We start from the raw sequence: 24,562 nt of genomic DNA, 5'->3' as shown, positions 1-24,562 counted from the left end.
AACCATCTACCCACCAAATCAAAACTTGAACAAAAACAAGGGTAAGTGTATACAATAACTACAAAACAATATTCATTACAAATATATTTTAAAAAAAAAATATATATATATACACACACACACACACACACAATAAATCACAAAATTTATTTTAAAAAAATCTATAAATTCATAAACCCTATTCAGAAAAATATAAACACAACACAAACAATAAATAAAAAATTAAACACATAATCCAAACTCAACCCTCAATCTATCAACCCTATTCTTTTTTTTTTTTTTTTAATTCTTTATCATTTTCATTTCACATATACAGAAAAAAAACAACAATTCAGATATGTTTAATATACATATACTGAAAAATAATTAAGGATAATAAAAATGTTGAAAAATCCTTCTTAAAAGTTGTATATCTGAAAACAAACTATCAGTTAAACTCTGAAAAAATAGAGAAAATAGAAAAAAAAAAGAGAAAAAGGCAAGGCTGAATTAAGGAAATTAAAGATAGATTAAAGGAGATTTTTTCTTGAAAATTAACCATGAAAAAACTTTACATCATCCAAATGGCATCATTTCTATATGCCCTACCATAGCTACTCACTTATTGGTAAAACACTTGAAGGAGATGATTCTGCAATAGGCAATTCTGATACAACAACAGATTGCTGGGCTTCCACAAATTGTTGTATCTGATCTACTTGATAGAAAACATATGTGTGTTCTCCTTTCTTAAGTTCGCATCTACATGGATAACGTAGAAAGAAAGTGAACCCTAATGAAATAATCTTTTGCCGCATAGCGAGAAATTCTCTTCGTCTAGTTCTAGTAAGTGGTGCCAAATCTGGGTACATTTTGACCACTTGCCCATGGAAAGTTGTTGGAAATTTCTTATAAATAGTGTAATGAAAACATATTTTATCTTGAGTTGTTATAAAAGATACAATTAGTGTATTCCTGTGTATGACATCCAAATTTGAATCTTCTAAGAAATTAGTTAAATTCGCAGGAACTGGAGATTTTTGAGATAGGAAATAACAAGTATTAATTGGAGGAATTGCTTCCTCCGCATAAGATAATATTTCTCTAAAATATCTTTGCAGAGATATATAAGGAATTTCTCCCAGGACTTGCGGAAAATTTGTTATTCTTATATTTAGATGTCGTACACGGTTCTCTAATAATTCTAAACGGCGTGCACTAGCAATCTGATCCTTAATTAAGCAAACATTGACTTTTTGCAATGACTGTAGGTTCTTTTCATTCTCATTAACTCTGTGCAATGTCTCATTATTTTGATTTTGAACAGTCAGTAATTTCCCTTGAAGATCCGATGTCACATTATCAATCTTTCCTTCCAATCTTGCCACAGCTGTACTCAAACTGTTAACTGCTTCCAATATCTTTTCAAGTGTTACCTGTCCAGCCAAAGATGGTGTTTGCAGAAGATCTTCTACTCTAGGAACTGATGGTCCCTCCTGTCCCGCTGCAACTTCCCCTTCCTTGGGTAGCAGCAGGGCTATTCCATTGTCCATACTGCATTGAGCTGGAGGTGGGTGGCTATCTGGGCAGAGGGACGCTTCTTCTTGGGAGCCACCCAAATCTCCATTTTGTGTGGCTCCAACAGATTCCTCAGCTCCCTGGTTTTGCGGTTGCGTCAAAAATGTGTTTATTTCAAGTTGAGTTAGGGTAGAAGATGTGGGCGCTGAGGGAAACACCCTAATCTTCCCCTTCCTCTTTGCAGGCATAACCAGTCTTAACAATTTCTGACTATTATGTCGCTTTATCCTTATTGCGTGAGATATAGGAAATTAGAAAGTCCAGACTATTACATACAGACTAATTCAGACTAAGTCGGAGAAAGTCGTGCGCCCTTTATGTTGTTCACCGGCACCTCCCTCTGACGTCAGGACAGCGTCTCAGCAGGCAATTTTCTTTTCAGGTAAAACAAATGTCTCTGCGCTAGAGCTCAGGAAATTCTCTCTCACCGTCAGCCTCTCTCAACCCTATTCTTACATTAATACACTCCTTTTCTTCTTTTTAGAACCAATCCCAAACCAAACAAGCAAAAATACAAATTACAAAATAAAAAAACTCTATAAAATTATAATAAAGTAAATATATAACATACAGTCTCTGAATCTCCTCTCTCTCCTCCCACTACTCTCTCCCACTTTCAGGTGATGCTTTCTCCTACCCCCACCCTGTGAGTACACACTCTTTCCTGCCCCCACCATGAGTTGCCACAGCACTCTTCCCCTCACCCCATGCGTCCCTATGGAATTCTTTCTCACTCTCCACTCCCCTCTGCCCCAATTTGAAGGCTGCTGATCCTCCTGCCTGCCTGCCTTCCAAGGCCCTTGATCTCTCACCCACCAGGAGAATGGTGGTCAGATGCTTCTAATCTACTCCTCATGCCACCTGACTCTCTTGCTCCTATTTGTGTCAAACAGCTGATCTGAACCATGCAGAAGGGAGAGAAGCCATCTGCAGGAGCAATGGGTGCATCATGGGTCCCGCTCATCTGTCTGTTGGGGAAGGAAGAGCACAGCCTCACACTGCCACTCATCTCTTTCCCTAGGATTGCAGCTTGGGTGGGAGGGGAAGCACAGAGACAGATTCCATTTTTAGCCTGACTGCATCAGAGTCTTGATTCTCCCCCTTACTGCCTCTGTCATGGCAGCAGGAATGGTGCTTAATAGCATGTCAGTGCCACAGAAACTGGCCCCATGCAACATAAGAAGGTGATGCACTAAGCATCATTCCTGCTGCCACAATAGAAGGGGGAAGGCAGAATCAGACAGCAGCATTAGAGCACAGTCTGCTTTTTCTCACCATTTTCACTATTGCAGGGGACCACCTATGATAGTTTTACAGGTTGGGAACCAGAGTTTAGCAGTTAAGATTTAAAGCTAAAAAAAATTCAGGATCATGCATTTGGGTTGTAAAAATCAAAAGGCAATACAATATGGAGGTGAAGTTCTGTGCTTTGATGAATAGGGAGAGAAATATCCAGCAGGCAAAAAAAAAAAAAGAAATGATAATTGCCTCGGAATAAGAATCTGGTGAGATGCCTCATGTGGAATAGTGTGTACTGTTCTAGAGATTGCACCTTCAAAAGGATATGTATTTATTTAGATTTTTTATATTCTGCTTTTCACAGCATTTCAAAGCAGATTACATTCAGGTGCTGTAGGTATTTCCCTATCCCTGGAGGACTTACAATCTAAATTTATACCTGAGGCAATGGAGGGTAAAGTGACTTGCCCTGGGTCATGAGGAGCAACAGTGGGACTTGAATGCTGGTCAGTTAATAGCCCACTGCTCTAGCCACTAGGCTACTTTAGGACAGCTACTAAGTAGACCTTGAACAAAAGGAGGGAATGGGGAGATATTATAGAGACATTTAAATACCACCAAGGAATCCATGCACAGAAGGTGGACCTTTTTTTAGTGGAAAGGGTGCTTTAGAAAAAGGTATTTATTTTATTATGGGGTAAGGCTGAAAAGGGATAGAAGCATGCGTAATCTAAGAAAATATTCCTTTACAGAAAGGCTGGTGGACAGCCTCCCTGTGGAGGTGGTGGAGACAGGACAGTATCAGAATTAAAGAACACTCGGGGCAAGCACAAATTATCTTTGAGAGAGAGGAAATATAAAGCTGAGGAGGAGATGTGGATGGGCTGTATAGTGTTTATTGGCTGTCATACTTTTATATTTCAAAATGTTGGCCCAATTGCTAAAATCTGAACAAGCCCCTGAGACACAGGGCTTTGGTTATCATAATAAAAGGTGTACACTTCTTTTAAAATTATTAACATACAGAAAATAAGATTTAGAGTCAGATAATTTTATTGGCACAACAATTTTAAATGTTACCCAAGTAACAGACTTTTTTTAATTTTAATCAAAAAAAGGAAAAATTACAAAATTATAGTAAAATTATAAATTATAGAAAGTACAATACCAGGGCCAAGTCTCATTTTTGGTATTATCTTTAGCGATAAAGGAAAGGAGCTCCTGGAATGAAAAAAAACAAAAACACATAGAGGAGATGCCTTGCTGAGCAGACTGGATGGACCATTTGTTTTTTATCTGCCTTCCTCTACTATGTTACTATCTTGTAGGGTTGATGGCACTGAGGATTAACTTCCATGAAAGACAAAAATCTGCTGTGTTATTGTTAAACAGCCCAATTTACACGGAATACAGATATACTGTTTAGATATATTAGATATACACGCTCAAGATATTGTTTGAGTTCATTAACATTATGTAAGTCATCCTAATTTAGCGTGTAATGTTCACACTCTGTCTCAGATTTCAATTCATTGTACGACATTGTTATTTCTGGTTGTGTTAATAAACAATAAATTACAGAAAAAGAAAAAGACAAGTAGAATGAACAACATTTTATCTATCTAGCCTCCTTCTAGTCCTTATGATTTCTTATGGCAAGCTTCCCAATTCTGCATCCTTCTGATGCTTCCCCCCAGCAACCCCTAAATTTGAAAACTGAAGTGGTCTACTGTGCCCCCCCTTACAGAGGCTCGGTCCAAAACGTAGAAAGAGGGCAGAGTGGGAGCCCGTGGGAGCGTACACTCCCATGACTTCGGTACAGACTGATAAGCGTCTCTTCCTATGAACTGTGGCTAAAAACATGTGAACTGAACTGTTGAGTCTTCTAGGCAGCACCCCTGTTTTAAACTGATTGTCTTCAGCATAAAAAAAAAAAAAGGCAGCCGAAGACATGTTAGGGGCCAGTGGTCTGTTTGCAATCAGCGCAATTTCAGTAAAACGTGTGGCCTTTGGCTGCCCTCCAACGCAGCGTGTAAAAGAAGAGGGGGAGGGGGGAGAGAGAGAAAGGAAGCGACTGAAAGAAAAGGAAGCTGGAGAAAGAAAGCGGATGAACAGAACAAGTGGCGAGCTGAGGACCGCAGGTAAGGCAAAGAGCGGGCAAGGAGAAAAGAGCCGGGCTTAATTACTGCTGAGCCCGGGAGCGTTCTGCAGCGACTTCTCGCGCTCCCCGGGCTTAATTACTGCTGAGCCCGGGAGCGTTCTGCAGCGACTTCTCGCGCTCCCCGGGCTGACAGCTGCAAGCGCCGCTTGTGGGGTTTGCAGCGCTGGGACGGGGACGTTGCAGTCGCGTTGCGCAACAGCAGCTTTTTGCCACAATAAGACTGAAGCCGTCGGGGCGGGAGCGTCGGCTGTATCGGACAGCCCGCATTCTGAGCAGAGGATCAGGCTCTCTTTTTCTGGTCTTTCCAAAAATGTCCCACCCGCCCAAAATAAAAGTCCCGTGTTTCCAAATTGGAAAAGATTATCAATGGTGGAGATTAATTTAGGAATAAGATAATTTATTAGGGAAAAACCCATCAATGTTAACAAAGTTTATTTTCTTTCAGGGTTTATTTTGGAAGGTGTTTTTAAACATTTTAAGAAGTAAACTATTAAAAAAAAAAAAAAAGAAAACCGAACTCTAAATGTCCACTTTTCTTCCTGTTGCGTATCTGAAGTTCACTTTTCAGGGCATGTTTCTTCAAAGGCAGAGCATACGGTAGGAAAGACTGGCGTGCTGGTAGCATTTTCTGTAGAATTCAGCCTCCCTGCACTAGGATGAAAATGCCTTGAATTAATTTTTCTGTCTTAAAAGAATGGCCCGGGAAACAGGTCCACAGAACAAAAGCGGCTTTATTTACATCTATGTTTTTCTTTTCTTTTTTAAGCAACCGATTTGAAAATACACTGCGCACAAAAGCGACAATGAACTTCTTGACTAGATTGTAAGGCTCTAGTGAGGAGTGACAGCACCTTACACTTATTTGTATAGTGTTGCAAACGTCTAGTAGTGCCACAGAGATCAGAAGCAGGTTCATAATGAAAAAAAGCATTATTTTATATATATTATTTCTAGGAGATTATTTGAAACGTTCTGGAAGGAGCTGTGATCCAGTGGTGAGGACCCTGCTACAGGAGTTAAAAGAGCTCCTGAGTTTTCCAAGTTCAAATCTCTTCTTCCTCACCCTCTCTGTGCATCCTCAGCCCTCAATTGCCCCGTACCTCAGTTTATCTAACTGTATGCATAATAATATTGTTCTTCCTTTCTTCATCCTTTGGAAACTTTCATCTGCATTAGACTTTTTCACCCCAGAAGTGGCTGTATGAATCTTTCTGAAGTAATTAAACTGCAAAACAGGTCGAGTTCCTCTTTGGAAGAAAATTGGGTAAAATCAAATTACTATTATTGTTTCTACTGTTGGTACAAAAGAGATTAATATTCTTAAAAAAATCATCATGAAAGGGAAGATTAAAAACAAGATGGACGTGAAAGAGAGAATTAAAAAAATGAGAAAGATAACTGAGACAAAGAAAGGAAGTTGAGCAAACCCCCCCCCCCCCAAAAACATACCATAAGGAGCAATTACTTCTTTCTTTCCTGATTACCCAGCTTGCTGCTAGATCCGATGTTTTGTGTTACTGTCCCAAACCAGTCGGCTAATTAACGAATTTCAGGCCAAGAGATTCTCTCTCCCTTCCCTCCTTATCTGCATTGTTCAGATTCTTAGGAAAGAGATGTGCAAGGCATAACCAGGTCACAAAATGCTTTCCTGCACACGCATTTCTGCCTTCCTGTTCTAATTGTCAGATTTCTTTGGACTGGGCAATCCTTTGCATTTACACTAATGTTTACTGTGGATTTAAGTTGGTGCACAATGTCTAGTGTGCATATGTAAAATAAAAGTAATCCTCTGTTGATGAACTGTTATTGTCCAGTACAATTTTTGCCACACATTTCTCCTTTGTGATCAATCATAATATTGACCAGTTTTTGTGGGTAATGTGTTATTCATTATTCAATGTTTGTTCTGTAGGTGCAGCAGAAAAATTTAGATAACTTTATTGGAATGACATGTGTTGCCAAATACTTAAATTGATTTAAAATAAAAAAGAGAAAAATATACAAATTAGGAATAACAGTAAATATTAAATGACAGGGTACAGAAAGGAGAATAACAGTGAGTTAGTAGAAGTTCCCTTCATTTTACAGCTGTGGCGGTAATGATTGCAGAGCTGGTTTTAAGGAGTCCTCTGGTTCATTTTCCAGTTGTCTGCATCTTTGGTTGCTCTATCCAAGGGAAGTGGGAGTTGCTTGATGGGAGTTGCAGGATCTTTCCCAATGTTTGTTTGGAAGTTTCTGAACTGGAACAGAAAAGATTATATTTCAGTCTTGTTCATTTATGACCCACCCAAAGCATTCTGACATTTTACAAGCTATGGGTTGTGTGTTTGTTTGGTTGTTTTTTGTTGGGTTTTTTTTTTTTTTTACAATCCCAGAATACCGAAACCTAACACTGAACAAATTGGCAAGATTGGGTGAGTGTGTAGAATGACTTGGAGTCAGGTAGTTTCCCTGGCAGGCAGGGATGGTTCTCTCGAGAATTTGTCCCTCATGGGTTACAGTTTCACACTCAGGTGAGGACAAGGGGGCTAACTAATTGTAATAAGTGTGCAGCAGTCGCCCTTATAGGAACTCTAAAGCAGAGAGAAAGTGCTCTGGACAGTGATAATATTCCTTTTGGTTCATAATAATGTTGTAATTGCAGACTGATAATGGGAAAGATCTTCTTCTTGCTGATGCTGACAGCAGCTCTCTGCTGTGCTGTAAAACGAAGACGACAATATGGAGAGTGGGAATACAAGGCTGAAGGTAAGAGCACTGACAGTGGCCCTCCTTGGGCTGTCATCCTGCATGTTCCCAAGTGTGGTGGCTTGCAAACATCTAAGACATAGGAATCAGCTCCCATTGCCCGAGAATTACAATGGATTTGCTCCTTGGCATGCTGAACATAGACACAGAATACAGCTAAATTAGTAGCCCCCATAGTCAAAGAATTTACCATGATCCTGTTTATTGCATGAGATTTCAAGGACTTTTGTGCTCCTGCATGATCACATCCAGGACCTTTCATAGCTCTAACTACCTAACTTTTGAGGCCCCCTTGCCAAAATAAAAAGTGACAACAAAAAATTAACAAAAGTCTAATTTTGAGGATTCCTTTGAACTTGAGGCCTAGGTCAAATGGTCCTCCTTCCCTCCAATCCCCATTGACCCTGACCTCATATTTATAACTTTACCTGGGCTATACCTTTGTTCTCAGCTGACCCCACTGAGAGTTCTCAGTTGAGATTCTAACACCCTGCCATGCTCTCACACTCTGTCAGCCTGAGGTACCACAGTATCACCCCTTCCATCCTCCCAGATCCTGTCAGCCTGAGGTACCAAACTCAGTATCACTCCCAGACCCTTGCCAGTCTGATGCAGGAGAATCTGGAGTCCACGCTCCCCATCACATCTCACATAAAGCCGTGCTCATTTAATAAGAGACATTGCAACCCTTTAAAGATTATCATACTTGTTAAAATCTAAAATTGACAAATATAATAAAGTGTAGAACACATACTGGAACTATCTGGTCTTCTTTTCAAGTCTTTACTCCAAGTCTGATCATTTATTCTCCAGATAAGGCAATGGCAATGAATAATATAAGTTGTAAAATGTTTTGACTGCATTGCTTCCAAATGTATTTTATGATCCTGTGTAGTTCCTGCATGATAAATTCTTTTTTTTGTTGTTTTAATTTGATTTATTTGTGTGTGTGTGGGGGGGGGGGGGGGTAGGTTGCTTGGCACTTTACTTCTGCTTTTTTGAGTTTCCAGTTCAGTTGAAACCAGCCTCTGTAGGGGTATAGTACCATGAGCTTTATTCACAACTATCCAGGATCCTCCCCTTATTTTCACAACTCCTTTGCAACTCTGCCCAGCCATAATACTGACAAGTCCTCAGGCCGCAGCTCCCTCTGAAACCCTGGTTACCATGGACTCTGGCCACTCAGCAAAGGCTGAAACTCTTTATCCCCAGGGGTGCTACCTTCACAGCCACAGCATGTGCAAGGTTAAGGCTTAACATATCTTGCACTTTGTGAATGTGTCCCCTTCATCAAATGAACTAAATGTTCTTCATATTCCTGTACCTTTTACTTGCTAAAGAATACACTGAAGCTCTAGTACAACTACAACATTTCAGTAATGTTTCTCCTGTCATCTCTTTGTACTGCTTCAAATTGTGAAAATTCAGCTGAAAAAGAACTCATGAATGAATCTATCTAGCAACCGTCATAAAGTAGCCTCAAAGAATGTGTGGCTTATTGATGAAGCCTATAGTACTTCAGGCTTAGTATAATCATAGGTTGCAGATAGATTTGTTTTATGCACCCACCGGTGCGATATAGCTGAAGCGCAATCACTGTATGCTTGAATTGACTAGTGAGTGCACTTATCTTAAACTGCCACGTAGAGAGAGTTGGCTTGCACGGTCCTGAAGTTACCTCCGACACTACAGTGTTTCGGAGTCGTATGCTCCTTCCTCGGGGATCTCCAGGTAAGAACAAGCCATCTACATGAATCTGCGTGGGAGATGAATGCAGCATAAGAGTTCTTTATGTAGTCTGTTGACACATAAAGAACTCTTATGCTGCATTCATCTCCCACGCAGATTCATGTAGATGGCTCGTTCTTACCTGGAGATCCCTGAGGAAGGAGCATACGACTCCGAAACACTGTAGTGTCGGAGGTAACTTCAGGACCGTGCAAGCCAACTCTCTCTACGTGGCAGTTTAAGATAAGTGCACTCACTAGTCAATTCAAGCATACAGTGATTGCGCTTCAGCTATATCGCACCGGTGGGTGCATAAAACAAATCTATCTGCAACCTATGATTATACTAAGCCTGAAGTACTATAGGCTTCATCAATAAGCCACACATTCTTTGAGGCTACTTTATGACGGTTGCTAGATAGATTCATTCATGAGTTCTTTTTCAGCTGAATTTTCACAATTTGAAGCATTCTGTTTTTCAGCTGCACCTTTGGGTTATATTGATCTCTTTGTACTGAGCATGCTCAGATCACTGCTAGATTTGTCTGTTTGTTTTTCTTTCTGCAGCTGACAAAGTGAATACAAAGGGATGTGCCAACTTAACCACGGTCCTAGATAACTGGAAATTTGCTATCATGACCCAGTTTAAAAACCTCCTCTTGCATGACCATCACACAGTGCTACCCGACTATGGAAGGTATGGAGAGGACAGAGGCAGTTACACCACTATCTGAAAGTACAGCCAAATAAGGGATCCTGGAACTAAAGTAAGAAATACCCAGGTTACATCTTTCATTATCTTCCAGTATATATAATGCATATTTCTGATGTTCACTAAAGGATCTCTCAGTGTAAGAAACAATGAGCAACAAATAAGTCTATGAATTCCTGAGCACCGGAAAGCTATCTCTCTGGTCCTTTATTATTAAATTTACCTTCTGCTCAAGGACAGCTAGACATGTTTGCTATATAAGTGTCAATAACTATTTATTTATTTATTTATTTTTGTGTCCTTCTAGGATCAAGTCGCTGTCTGATGCCCTGGATGACCTGTACAAGGAATTCAACACTCTGAAGGAGAGACTAGGTGAGTTGACCACCAAGTTTGATGGGATTGAATCCTTCGTGGACGAGATGAGAGCAGGAAGACACCAGCTTTCTGCAAGATCACCCCAGTCTGAGATTAAGAGAGCACTTCCCCCTCTTGTTTCCCCTGAACTACGTCGATACCATTCCCATCTAAAAGGGAAAAAACCAGCAGAAAGCTCAGCAGTGGACTCTCCATAAAAGTCCTGCAGTCAAATGAACAATTTTTGTACATTAACTAACCATGTCTATGCTTTTATATCTAAAAAGAGTGTTGTCTTCTAATTACTGGAGTTAGGAAAGCAAACTCAGGCAGAGCAGAAAACTAAAAAGGTGTAATGAGTGGGACAGGGGAATGACAGTCCAGTGTCTCTAATTTGGTCCCCGAGGATCAACATCTGCTTTTCAGGATATCCACAATAATACTTAATATAATATTTAGCTGTACAATGGTAATAAGTATTCAGGTATAATAAGTCCCTACACAAAGAGCTTACAATCTAAGGCAGAGCTTTCCAAACTTTTCATGTTGGTGACACACTTTTTAGACAAACATAATTTCATGACACAGTAATTCAGTCTACTAGTAAACCAGAGGTTAAATGAACAAAATGTATTTTGAAATGTATGTATGTTTCCTTAAATATATACATACATTTTTGTGGATTACATAATGTTACACCCACCCTGACCCCCAGGCAGCTCCCATTCATTCTCACACTGCTCCCTCCCCACCCCCCAGGCATGCACACATTCATTCTCACACACACACACAGACACCCAGGCAGGCAGGCACCATATTCTCACACACATACACCACACACAGGCAGACACCTATTCTCACATAGACAGACCCCAGGAAGACAGGCAGGGGTTCTCATACACAGATTCAGCCTCAGGCAGGCACCCATACATTCACACATATATACCCCCAGGCAGACTCCTATTCATACACTTGCACACACTGAAGGCAGACCCCCTCTCTTTCTTTTGCCAGCAACCTCAGAGCCTCTCTCATTCCTCTGCTATTGCTGTCAGTGCTGCCATGTGGATAATTGGGGAGGTGCTGATTGCTGCTACTGGCACTGAAGCCCCACCACGGCCCTGCCGATCTTCCTGCTGTAGTTCCCTACTTCCACCGGCCCTGCTGCTATGTGGACCGGGTGACACACCTTCACACTGCAGACGACACACTAACATGTCACGACACACAGTTTGGAAAGCTCTGATCTAAGGCCTGGATTCATCATTCATTGCTGAATGATGAATCCAGCGAAAATGGGGGGGGCGGGCCTGCGAAAGCCCGCAGCCTTCACACCACCACGGTGTCTTCACTGCTGGCTTTCGCACCGAATAGCGCCACCCTGAAAGGTGGTGCTATTCGGCGTGCTACTGCCGACGATAACGTTACTAACCTTATCGCCGGCAGCGAAGACACCACCGAGTCCGCCCCGACTCCTCCCCTCACCGCCCCGATTTGAATTTGCATGCTATCGCACGCGAAAAGGCCATATCGTGTGCGATAAGTCTTTAGAAAATAACCCCGTGAGTACCTGCAGTAACAGGAGATAAAGTGACTTACCCAAGTAATGTCAGTGGCAGAAGCAGGATTTCAACCCAGGCTTTGATGATTCTCAGCCCATTTTCTCTAACCACTAGGCCACTCCTCCAGGTTGGTTTTACACATTTTGGTTATCCAGAGAACCCTGGTTGAAAGTTCTGAGGACTGAGTTAGAGGGATCCATTTTAAACAAACGTTTGTCATCAGATTTTCCTGGGAATGCATTTTGGGGTCCATTCATGCTATTTTCCATGAATTCAGATTAAACACTCCCCCTCACTTTATGACCAACAGGTTGGGGACAATAAATGTGGTACAATGGAATTTTTCCATGGATATCAAAACCAGTGCAAGACTTTCTTCGCAGGATGAAACTAAAGTGTTTGTTACAAGGGAATGCTAGTAGTAGACTACCATCACTCAGCTTCCATAATAATTAATGCAGATAGTCATCCTTCAGTTTATTGCTAGTCTGTATATTTTAACTTATATTTCCCATAATTGGACTTTATTTCTGTGCCTTTCTGACATAGCAAGGATACCCTTCATTGCCCTAAAGAGTAATGTTATTTAAATCAACATGTTCTCTGGTTGCAGCTTCCCAATTTTCCTTTCCACGTTTACACATTTTACTGATTGAGTATACCTCCAGCAAGTGAAACAGATAAAACCAAACTTGGAGAGAGAGATGATATGGTCATTCTGATTTACGTATTTGTCCCATCCTGATGTGACTGTTGCAAAGCATTGTATGTGGATCTCCCAGAGAAACCCCAGAATTACTTACAGCCAGTGCAGAATATTGCCACAAAGATGTTATTGGACTGCAGCTACAGAGATCACATTATCTAGCCCTTCTGAATCTACCATTTCTTTAATAGGCCTAATTTAAAGCCCCTCCGCAGTGCCTTCAAATCACAAAAAATCAAGACCCAGTATATGTGAAAGAAAATATAATCCCCTATAAACTGTCCTACAGGCTAAGATCTGAAACTAAGGCTTTCCTACAGCTCCCTCCGTCCAAAGATGCAGACTGGCTGAACCTGTAAGCTCACTTTCTTCCTGTTCATCCCCAGACTCCCTCCCAGCCAGATCCAGACTGACCGCTAACATTCTAACATTCCACCATACAGTAAAAATCTGACTCTTTCACCAAGCTTAACCTCCACCACCCCACCCCCCAATAGCAAACAACAATCCTGAGGGCATCTACAGAAAAATAAAATACCACCACTCACCTCCAACACCCACATCCCTCCTCCAGAGCCCATTGTTATCAGCATTAACTTCCTGAGATGTTTGTATGTTCGTTGTATATCTTAGCCTGTATGTACACTGTGTACATTGTCCTTGCTTTCTTTTCATATCTCTTATTATTTATGATGTTCTAAGTTCTCTTTCTAATGGATGTAAACAACTCAATAATCCTATACTTGATTCTGAGTACTCTGGTAGGAAAGTGAATAATAAGATTTTGTAATAAATACATAAATATGCGGTAACTGTTGCTTACTTTAAAATGACAGACTTGTTCACTAGAAGTAAACTAGTTAATGTACTGTATGTCAGTACTTCTCAACCAGTATGCAGGGGGAAAATTGATGTGCCTTAAAGTTCTTTCTGTGGCGCAGTGCTGGCAGCCTCAACATGATCCTCCTCCCTAGGTTCATGCCCTGATGCTATTGAACAATACCTCAAATCTCTTGCTTGCTGCTCCAGCCTGTCCCCGCAGCAACCTCTTCTGGGTTCAGACTGTGCACATTGGCATTCTGCCTGGGGGCTCTAACCCGGAGGCTAAGCTCACTGAGTTCTATACTGGGAAGTTACCTGAAGGGCTTGTTCATCTACAAGCACACAGTGCTACCTCTGTGGGCTTTCCCAATGTAAACACACATACACAATTACTCAGATTATATCCGAGGACTTGAACCCAGAAGTTTATTCCCCGTGCAAATAGTAACATGCACACTCTGATTCAGTACATCACGGTTCCAGGTATTTTTGGTAGACTTATTTGAGCAATAAGAGGATATAGAACAGAGAATAAACAAAATCAGATAATACAGAAAAGTTAGTTGGAGATAATAACAATTACTACATAAATTTAAAGCTTACATTCTCCAAAGGATCAGTCTGCTCTATCATGGGAAGGAAGCAATCTCTCCCACCTTTAGCTATTAATTTCAGTTCTTATACACTAAAATGGCAATTTGTTTGGGGTAGAGGAAATGTCTCCTCCCTCACTGCATACTCTTTATCAATTCCAAGGCAGCTGGGTGACCTTCACTCTCTCAGAGGTTGATGCAATATAAACGCACTAAAAATAGGCGTTTGTATTGAGCACCCATCCACAGTATGTGTGCCCATCCACCTCTGCTGGGTGCGCGATGCAATATGCTAATGAACTTCTGCATTAAAAAGGACACACTAGGGAAAATTGTGCGTCCTTAATGCATCCTTGGCATCAAGTACCCAGGAGACATGTCTGTATGCGGGTTAGGAAAATGGGCGCTCAATACGAGCGTCCATTTTATCCCACAGCAGCTAATTGACCGGCACAATATACACGCACAATATACATGGCCTGGAGCGGGTATATTTTGCATGTATATTGTGCACCCAGAAAGTTTTTTTTCAGGCAGGCAAGCCTTTTTAATTTTGCATAGTGCTGCTATCTGCAGTTCCTCCTACTTGTTACTGTGATGATACTAAGTAGGAGGAACCACAGAAAAGCAGTAGTTTTTAAGTTGAGCCCTTGATGCGCAGGAAAACTTTATGTCTGTTCGAGCAGGTGTAAAATTTGATGGGTTAAAAAGTATACCTTGGGTGCATGGGGAATTTTTGCATCATGATAAGCGCTATTAGCTATGCCTTTGTTTAGACGCGCATTTTGGTCGCACTGATCTCCTTATTGCATTGGGGGTTAGTATAGTGTGTCCAAAATGGGCTTCCAACAACTCATTAATCTGTGCGCTAGGTTGGGTGCACTTTATTACATCATCCCCTCAATTTTTAGTATCAGTTAATAACTTATATTTTCACCTTAGAACTACTGGCATAACCACAGTTCACAGATTCTTGCTTGTTCATAAGCATTTTTTAGCATTTCACAATGCAAAACAGTAAATGTGAGTTCACTTAGAGGTTGGTCTGTGGCCTTCACACTAGTCTGTCTGGGTGAGAACTCAGAATCCATTATGGCCTAACCTCTAAATACATCCTCAGCCAGAGCAGTTGGAAGCAGTTCCATTTAAACAATCAGACAGCACTGAGAAATACTGGAGGGGAGGGGAAGGAGACCTCACTGACAGGCCGATACAGTACAGTGCGTTCCGACGGAGTGCACTGTTAACCCGCGATTGGACGCACGTTTTTGATGCGCTAGCTTTACCCCTTATTCAGTAAGGGGTAATAGCATGTCCAAAACGCGCGTCCAACCACCCCGAACCTAATAGCGCCCGCAACATGCAAATGTATGTTGATGGCCCTATTAGGTATTCTCGCACGATTCAGTAAGTAAAATGTGCAGCCAAGCACCACATTTTACTTTAAGAAATTAGCGCCTACCCAAAGGTAGGCGTTAATTTCTCTTGGCACCAGGGAAGTGCACAGAAAAGCAGTAAAAACTGCTTTTCTGTGCACCCTCCGACTTAATATCTGTTGCGGAGCGCTCGGAGAGCGATCCCACTTCCTGAGAGATGTGTGTCCTTGGGCCGCGGCTCGACCCCAGAGGATTCCGAAGAGGGCCGCGGGAGGCGTGGCATGCCCGAGCATGGGTTGGATGGACGCAAGACTGGAGTGATGACCAGGCGACAGGCCCTCCTCCGGACCTGCACGCTTCGGAAGACCCAACAACGCAATGTTGGTCTTGTGAACAGTCCTCCGACCGTTCCCAGCCCTTTCGGACCTGCCGCCGGGTACAGCACGAAGCGGCAGGTCGGACGGAGGCCAGGACAGCGAAGACTGGAACATAGATTCAGACGAGACTCAGAAGCAGGGTACTGGAAGTGCAGACGTAGACTCAGAAGCAGGGTACTGGGAGTGCAGACGTAGACTCAGAAGCAAGGTACTGGACGTGCTGACGTAGACTCAGAAGCAAGGTACTGGAAGTGCAGACGAAGACTCAGAGACAAGATACTGGGCGTGCTAACGTAGACTCAGAAGCAAGGTACTGGGAGTGCAGAGGTAAACTCAGAAGCGAGGTACTGAAGATGCAGAGGTAGGTTCAGAAGCGAGGTACTGAAGGTGCAGAGGTAGACTCAGGAACAAAGGCTGAAGGAAGACATGGGCACTGTCCCTCAGGGCACCCCGCTCAGACCACTCCTGGGACTGAGTCAAGGGCCACCCTGTCCCACACGTCCCCAACACTGCCTTGGAGGGCAGGTCACGGACCACGCTGAGAACAGGAGAGTGCAGGAGAGATCCAGGCGAAGAGAACTCCGATGCTGGGATACTGACATCCGAAGCCCCGTCGGCTGGCAGGAAGGGAAGCTCCAAAGCACAGGGACGAATCCCATCTGTTGGCCACTCCAGGGCCCAACAGGCCAGAAGGCTCAGGAGCCAGACGAAGACAAAGGGCAGAACATCTGGGACTGGAGGAACTGGATCAGGCACCGACATCAAGACAACAGGGAAGAAGCAGGTTGCTGCACACCGACAGCCAAGGTAGGATTGCTGCACACCGGCAGCCAAGGCAGGTGACAGGGTCAGGAACAAGGACTTCTCAGAGACTTAGAAACGAGGTACATGGCTTGCATCACAGATGGCCCTAATCAGCCCGCCCCGAGGGTTGGTCACGGACCACGGCGTGGCTTGCCGCGAGGTACCAGGACATTGGAAGACACAGGATCAAGGTGCTAGCTTTCAGGAGATTCAAGACCAAGGTACTTAGCTTTCAGGCGAGTTTCAGGATCAAGGTACAAGGCTTGTATTATCTGGGCTGGACCATGGATACCGGATTAGACATCAGACCTCAAGGCAGGAACAGGAACAAGCAAACATCAGGACTGGAACAACTGGAAACATCAGGACTGGAACAACTGGACAAGAAGCTCCGACGGAAAACATGGAACACTGGACCTTGCAGAAGGCTGGAACACAAGGCAGCTCCTGGAACGAAGATCTCAGGAGTGACCAACTCTTTGCGAAGGCAAAGACAGACTGAACGCTGAGCCCTTTAGTAGTGCTGAGGTGGACAACACCCAGGGAGGGGTCAGCAGGGGCCACACCTGGCTGACCCTTGAAGAGGAGCAAAGAAGCGCGAGCTCGCGCCCTAGGAAGCTGGAGAGCTGGTGCTGGAAGCCGGTGGCGTCCTCAGCCACGTGGAGGACCCATGGAAGCCAGGCAAGCATGGGGGCAGCCCTGCCCTGAAGCTGGAGAAGTGGCAGGCTGTTGGAGCGGCTTCCAGCCACGAAGTCAGAAGCAGGAGAGAAGGTAAGGCTGGCTGCAGGGGCTGAGTAGGCTGCAGGCACCGGCAGGGACAGCCTCCCTGCCGGCTGAGGACCCCGGTAAGGCAGAGGCACGTCGGGGAGAGCCCGGAAGGACAGCGGGGTTCCCGGCCGCGAGGGAGAGCTCACGGTGGGTCAGCCCTGCTGCACGGAGGAGATGGCAGCCGGGGAGGAGCCCGGACACCGCGGAGAGACCGCGGCAGCAGCAGCAGCATCGGCGGCTCGACTAGCCGCATGAAGGTAAGGGCCTGCCCGCGCTCCTCGCGGGCAGGATCGTAACAATATCATGGCGATATTAAGTCGGAGGTCCCGAAAGTTTAAAAAAAGTAATAAATAAATAAATAAAATAAATTTGAAATAGGCCCGCGGCTTGAAAACCGGACGCTCAATTTTGCCGGCATCCGGTTTCCGAACCCATGGCTGTCAGCGGGCTCGAGAACCGACGCCGGCAAAATTGAGTGTGGGATGTCAAACCCGCTGACAGCCGCTGCTCCTGTCCGAAAAGAGGCGCTAGGGACACGCTAGTGTCCCTAGCGCCTCTTTTTACCGCTGGCCCCACAAAAGTACGTGCGTGCGCTGTTTCTTAAAATGTACCCCAGTGTGAACAAAACTTAAAGAATGTGCTTTTAGGTATATTTTGAGAATAAATTAGTATAATTTTCCATGGGGATTGTCCACCTGACTTTCCCCCAACCACCAAAATAAACCGCTCACTCACTAGTAGTGCTAAAGGGAATAAGTGTCCCAAATTCATCCACTAGAACTCTGGTAATTTTACCTTCCTTCCCACTGACAGAAGGACAGCAGTGCTTCTTACCTGTATACGATTCCTTTGCCAACTTCAATCTGATGTTCAAATGTGAGGGGGCCCTGTAAATGTGCAGGACCTGCAGGTTCCATAAGTTTAGATGTCAGATTGAAGCTGGCAGATTGAGACACACCAGGTAAAAAGTGCTATTCTCCTCCTGCCGATGGAAGGGGGGGGGGGGGGGGGGAATTGTGAAAAATTTGGATTGAACAAACTTGAAAGTGTGCCATGAAATAAACAACTTGAGAAGCAATGCTATATGTGACTGCAGACTGGTTAAGTACATGTCTTTTTTTCTCTTTTTCAATAAACCAAAGATTTGGGTAACCTTTCTCTTTGAAACAAAACTTGTATTATCTATACAGCAGAAAGAAGTTACTTTAACACTGGCATGACATGAAAGCAGAGAAAGATATGAAATGTTGATGGCCCTTAGCAGAATATCTAATAACACAGGTTGGTGGTGCCCCAACTGTGGGCCTAGGGAGGAGATATGGATGTGAAAAGAGAAAGAAATTAAATATACATATATATATATTCATAGCAAAGGCTAGAGTGTATCTCTTATGTGCAGATTTTGGTGGATGGGATGGAATATACGTTAGTAAACATATAAAAATCAAGATCCTTTAAACTTAACAAATTACTGTCCAATTGCCACATTAACATCCATCGCAAAAATAATTGAATCCGTTGTACTTCACCAAATTTCATCGTACATTGAAGAAAATAACATTCTTCATCAAAACCAACACGGATTCAGGAAAGGACATAGTACTGAATCCCTTCTCATATCTGTTTTTGACACCATCATCAGAGGATTCGATGCAAATGTAAACTACATACTAGTAATGATAGATATATCCGCTGCCTTCGGTACTTTAAATCATACCATACTCCTGTCTAACTTACAGCAAATTGGGATCACAAATACAGCTTTACAATGGTTCACATCATTTCTACAAAACCGTCCACAGAGAATATCCTTAGGAAAATCAAAATCTGACTGGTACACAACTAATATGGGTGTCCCACAAGGCTCATCCTTATCTGCATTACTTTTTAATATTTATCTCTTACCTCTTTGTCGACTTCTAGATGGTTTAAACTTAAATTTCAAACTATACGCAGACGATATCCAATTTATCTTACCTTTCACTGAAACATGGCCCAAAACACTTTCACTACTTCAAATTTATCTAGAAACAATAAAAACCTGGTTAGCTCACAATCGACTCAAACTGAACGCAGCGAAAACAGAACTAATTTACTTATCTACTATTCCCGATTCCACTCAACGCCCTCCAAAAACATTCACTTTTGATGGACAATCTATATCTATAACTAACCATGCTAGAAACCTTGGCATAACAGTAGATTCTAAGTTATCTCTATCAAAACACATATCAGAAACAGTCAAAAAATCATTTTTCAAGATACACATGTTAAAAAAACCAAAGCCACTTCTGCTGTCATCAGACTTCCGAACCGTAACACAAGCTTTAATATTATCAAATCTGGATTATTGTAATGCACTATACATTGGACTCCCACTATCATCTTTACGCCCACTTCAGCTTATTCAGAATGCTACTGCTAGACTGATTTTCAACCTTCCTAAAAGAGAACATATCTCCCCAGTACTCCAACATTTACACTGGCTTCCCATTACTCACCGCATAAAATACAAAATCTTAACCACTATCCACAACCTACTTTATAACCCTAATTCTATATGGCTCTGCTCTATGCTACACATATATAAACCAACAAGACAACTCCGTTCCACAGACAAATGTTTACTGGAAATTCCATCAGTCAGATCTACTAGCTTAGCCCTAACAAGAAACAGAGCTTTCTCAGTTTTTGGTCCTTCCTTGTGGAACTCTATACCAGACAGTATCCGAATGACATCTAATCGAAATGAATTCAAAAAGATGGTTAAAACCTTTCTATTTAATGAAGCATACAATCTCAGTACCACCATTTAAATGTTTACTCTGAATTATCCATATCTGCTTGATACTTGCAAAGAAAGAATTATTTTGTTTTATTGTGTCTTATGTTCAAATTGTTTTATTGTGTATGTAAATTGTAAACCGCCTAGACGGACACGTAAGTGACCCCATGTGCGGTATATAAAAAACTTTTAAATAAATAAAATTTAAATAAATAAATATGCTCCAAATCAGGATCAGGGAAAGTTTTTTGAGGAGCTGAATCGGGTCTTACTATTACATAGAAAAGGCAAATTAATCATTGGAGAGGACTTCAATTTGGTAAGAAAGCCAGCGCTAGATGCCTCGTGGGGTAGTGAATCTGCTGCACCGATCCATTATTCCTCGTCAAGATCTTATACCTTTTACTCCCCCCCCCCTCCCCTCACCGAGATAAAGCATTGTTCCACAGCATCACTAAACCAGATATTACCCCAGTGGCATGGACGGACTATGCGGCCGTATCGATCAATATCACTTTTACCCAATATGACAAAGGGATCCACTTCTGGCATCTTAATGATTCTCTACTGACCGATGAAGGGTTTAACAAAACTCTTACTCTTCACATTCAGGAATATTTGAGACTAAATGACAATGGAGAAGTATCCTCACTGACAGTTTGGGACTCCCTTAAAGCATACCTAAGGGGGCTATTCATATCTAGAGCTACTTAAAAAAACGGACCACCTGAGTAGCTCAAGAGTTGAGACAAAAGATTGTGACACTTTCCCATGAACATCAGGCTACAGGGTCCCAAAAAGTATTGTTTCAGCTATCCAATACTAGGGAAGATCTTTTGAGATTAGAATCTTCAAAGATGGTTCATCTACTAGACATAGCTAAACAAGAGTATTTCAAAGGGGGGTAACAAGGCTGGCAGAAATTTAGTACGTAAATTAAAGAAGATAGTTTATCAAAACACAATTGCCAATATAAAAGATGAAAAGGGCATTATACTGACAAATAATACAGAAATCCGCAAAAGATTTCTAAGCTTTTATAACAATTTATATGCCCAGAAAACAATATTTCACAAGATGCAGTGGATAGATATCTCGGGTCGGTCCTGATACCCTCCCTGTCAGACGAGGCTCAGCGGGCACTAGATGAGGAGATCTCCACAGTGGAAATCTTGAACTCAATAAAAATGCTAAAAGTAGGGAAATCCCCAGGCCCGGACGGCCTTACGGTAAAGTTCTATAAGCAATTTGCTCCATACATAGTAGCATATCTACAGAAAGTCTTCAATTATCTGAGGACTGGAGGATCACTAGCTCATAATTCTAATCTTGTAGGGATAACGGTACTGCTTAAACTAGCTCATAATTCTAATCTTGTAGGGATAACGGTACTGCTTAAACTAGCTCAGAATTCTAATCTTGTAGGGATAACGGTACTGCTTAAACTAGGCAGCCACCACGGACCTCCCCATTGCTTCATCCCATACATATTCACCCCAATCTTCCAGTCCCACAAATCTCTTCCCACCTAATCTCTCAGTCCCCATTCTCCTCCTCAGTGCTCCAAGGGCTGCTTTCCCCACTAAACCCTTAGTCCCACCCACCAACCCATGCCTCGTTTGCCACTCTTTGCACTACCAATCTCCAAGTCCTAGATTACCCAATCTTTCAGTCACCACTCACCTCTCATCTTAACCATTTGCTACTCTCCCCACAAACCCGCCCATCCCAATCCATGCTCGCCACATCCACTCCCAATCTCCCCCTCTGTTCATTCCCTCTCACTATTTATCTCCCAGTCTCCAACCCTAATTCCAGGGTTTTTCTCTTCCCCACCCTAATCCTTAGTCCCCACTCTGACATCAAATGCCATGGATTCTGCACTTTTACCTCCCAACCATCAGTCTTTACCTCAGATGCCCTAGGTACTGTTTTCTTTCCTTCCCCATGGCCCAGCCCAAGCTGGAAGAGCGGAGAGGTCAGCTTTCCTTTCCTCCTACTTGGTTTAGTCTAAGAAGCAGTTTGAACTATTATGTGCATCATATAGAAATCTCTATGTGGTCAAATGGTATCTTAGACACTGAACCATGGGAGGGAAAGAAAAGTACCAACTCTGCCCTTTTTCTGGCTTCTGCATGGGGAGGAGAGAGCACCAGCAATGATTCACATTTTTGACTGGTGGTTCAGTCCCACAAGCTGGATAAGAGGGTGGGGGTGGCAGCAAAGCATTTTATTTTTGGCCCAACGTGCCACATCAGAGTTGAGGTAGGGGCAGGTGCTCCTCTCTATTAACCTGCTTTCCCCTCATTACAACTATTTCTGTTCTATGGTGCCCTTAGGGCAGTGGCACCCTAAGGCTAGTTCTGCTCTGATTTGCTCTATTACCTCTTCCCGGCTCAATGTGATTTGATTCAGTTCCTCTGAATTACCATCCTCAAAGAAATTTCTGGGATAGATATATTTCAAACACACTGTGTAAAGACCAAGCAAAGAATTAGTTTTTCTGCTATGGCCTTGTTTTCTCCGAGTACCCCTTTAACTCCTCACCTAATGGTCCAACCAACTCCCTCACAAGCTTATTTCAAATATACTTGAAAAAGTTTTTATTTTGAGCTTTTGCCTCCCTTGTTAAGTTTCTTTTCAAATTCTCATTTGACCTACCTTACTAATGCTTTACATCTAAATTGGCAGTGCATATGCTCTTTCCTATTGTCTTAACTTGGGTCTACCTTCATCTCTTCTTTTGGCTTTAATAACTTCTTTTACCTCACCATTTAACCAGTCATTTGGTCTTTTTCTTCCTTTCTTAATGCATGGAATACATCTGGTGTGGGCGTCCAAGATCTTTTTTTTTTTTCAATACTCCGTACATAACACTTCTTATAGCACACAGAACTCTCAATTATTCCATAAGTTATCAGCATTCACTCATGTAACCTTTTAACTGCTTTTAGATTTTTTTTCTATTCTCATATCATCATGGTCTCCCTTTTTAAATATATTCAGTTTACTTTTGTAGCTACTGATTTTAGCAATAACTACTTGCACTTGCAATTTATTTTGTTTCATTTGCTTGGAATAACGGTGATGGACACTTTCAGACCAATAAAAAAGGGCATGATACTGTGCTGTCTCGAAGAGTTTTGTTTTCTATTATTTTTAAAAAATATGTAAAAGTTTCGTGGTAGGGGAGTATGGTGATGGTGATATTGAGAGCATAACAACAGGAGCTCGCTCTCTTTCTTTCTCTCAGTCTGCCTCCTTCCCGCCCAGTCTCTCTCGGCGCTTTACGACTCGCCGTGGCAGCGCGATACTTTGCGGCTGCAGCGCGGTAAGTGTCGTCAGCTGAGGTCAGCGGAGCCTTTTTTTTTTTGTCTTCTCGCCTGCTGGACTTGGGGAAGGGTGGGTGCGGGGGTAGAACATGATGTAGAGAGGGCTCTGTATACTCAATCCAGAGATGGGTTATAAACAGGAAAAATGCGTTTGATAGATTATGTTTGGCTACATAAGCATCCGTCACTTCCAGATAACTCCGGTAGCGCCATGAAGGGAGGGGGCGGGCAGCATTAGTATCATCACAATAACTCGCAATCGTGTAGGAAGTAATAAAAGCAGACTGTAACCCCCAGCTCTCGGGAATGGGGAGGAGAGTAATACCACACTGCTACTCCTCTCCCAGTCTTATAAGGAGTAATAACAACCCACTATTAACTCCCAGTTCTATTGGGAGAGAGTAAAACCCCCACTGTAACTCCCAGCCCTGCAGGGAGTAATAATACCTCATTGAAACTCTCAGCCCAATGGGGGAAATAATAACCCACTGTTCCATAGTGTTTCCCAACCAGTGTGCCATGGATAAAAAAAAAAGTCACCATTACCTGATGCTCAGATCCAGGCCAGCACTTAGGCTGTGCTCTTAGCACCTTGCAGCAACAAGACACTAGTGGTGGCTCAAGCTTGTAAGAAAGCCTTTCTGAGAACATGCCTTTTCTTCCTGGCCTCCAGCATGAGCCCTGAGTATACTAATTAAATTGACAGCATGCAGTCATACCGACCTTCTTTATGCAGTGCACACACACACACTGCCCACAGCACTTTCTCTTCTTCCCTCTCTTTGAGTCCTTTCAGCCATAGGTTGCCTGAGACTGGCAGTTTGTTAACTGATCACTGAATAGGACTCGCTGAGCATTGGGAGCAGCAGCAACAGTGAAGGAGTTCTATTAGCCACATGAGGCAGCCAAAGTAATTAAGTGACCTGGTTGCCCTCA

The 24,562-nt window shown here is 42.7% G+C and overlaps 1 protein-coding gene across 3 annotated transcripts in view; it reads left to right on the top strand.

Annotated features, from left to right (window-relative positions):
• Positions 1–10,060: 10,060 nt before the first annotated feature.
• FAAP100 (FA core complex associated protein 100) overlaps positions 10,061–24,562 on the top strand; it is a 105,519-nt gene continuing 91,017 nt past the window's right edge. Inside the window, exons 1-2 of one of the 3 annotated variants that reach the window (XM_029599229.1) lie at positions 10,061–10,199; positions 10,452–10,519. The gene's annotated coding sequence lies outside the window, so the exon portion shown is untranslated. Of the gene's footprint in view, positions 10,200–10,451; positions 10,520–23,544; positions 23,626–24,562 lie in introns of those variants that run through there. The other 2 variants (XM_029599230.1, XM_029599231.1) reach the window with 2 other exon arrangements.

The sequence above is a fragment of the Rhinatrema bivittatum genome, chromosome 4, assembly GCF_901001135.1.
Source record: "Rhinatrema bivittatum chromosome 4, aRhiBiv1.1, whole genome shotgun sequence".
Classification (NCBI taxonomy): Eukaryota; Metazoa; Chordata; class Amphibia; order Gymnophiona; family Rhinatrematidae; genus Rhinatrema; species Rhinatrema bivittatum.
The sequence above is the reverse complement of the archived record's forward strand: the minus strand, read 5'-3'. Positions and strand labels throughout refer to the sequence as shown.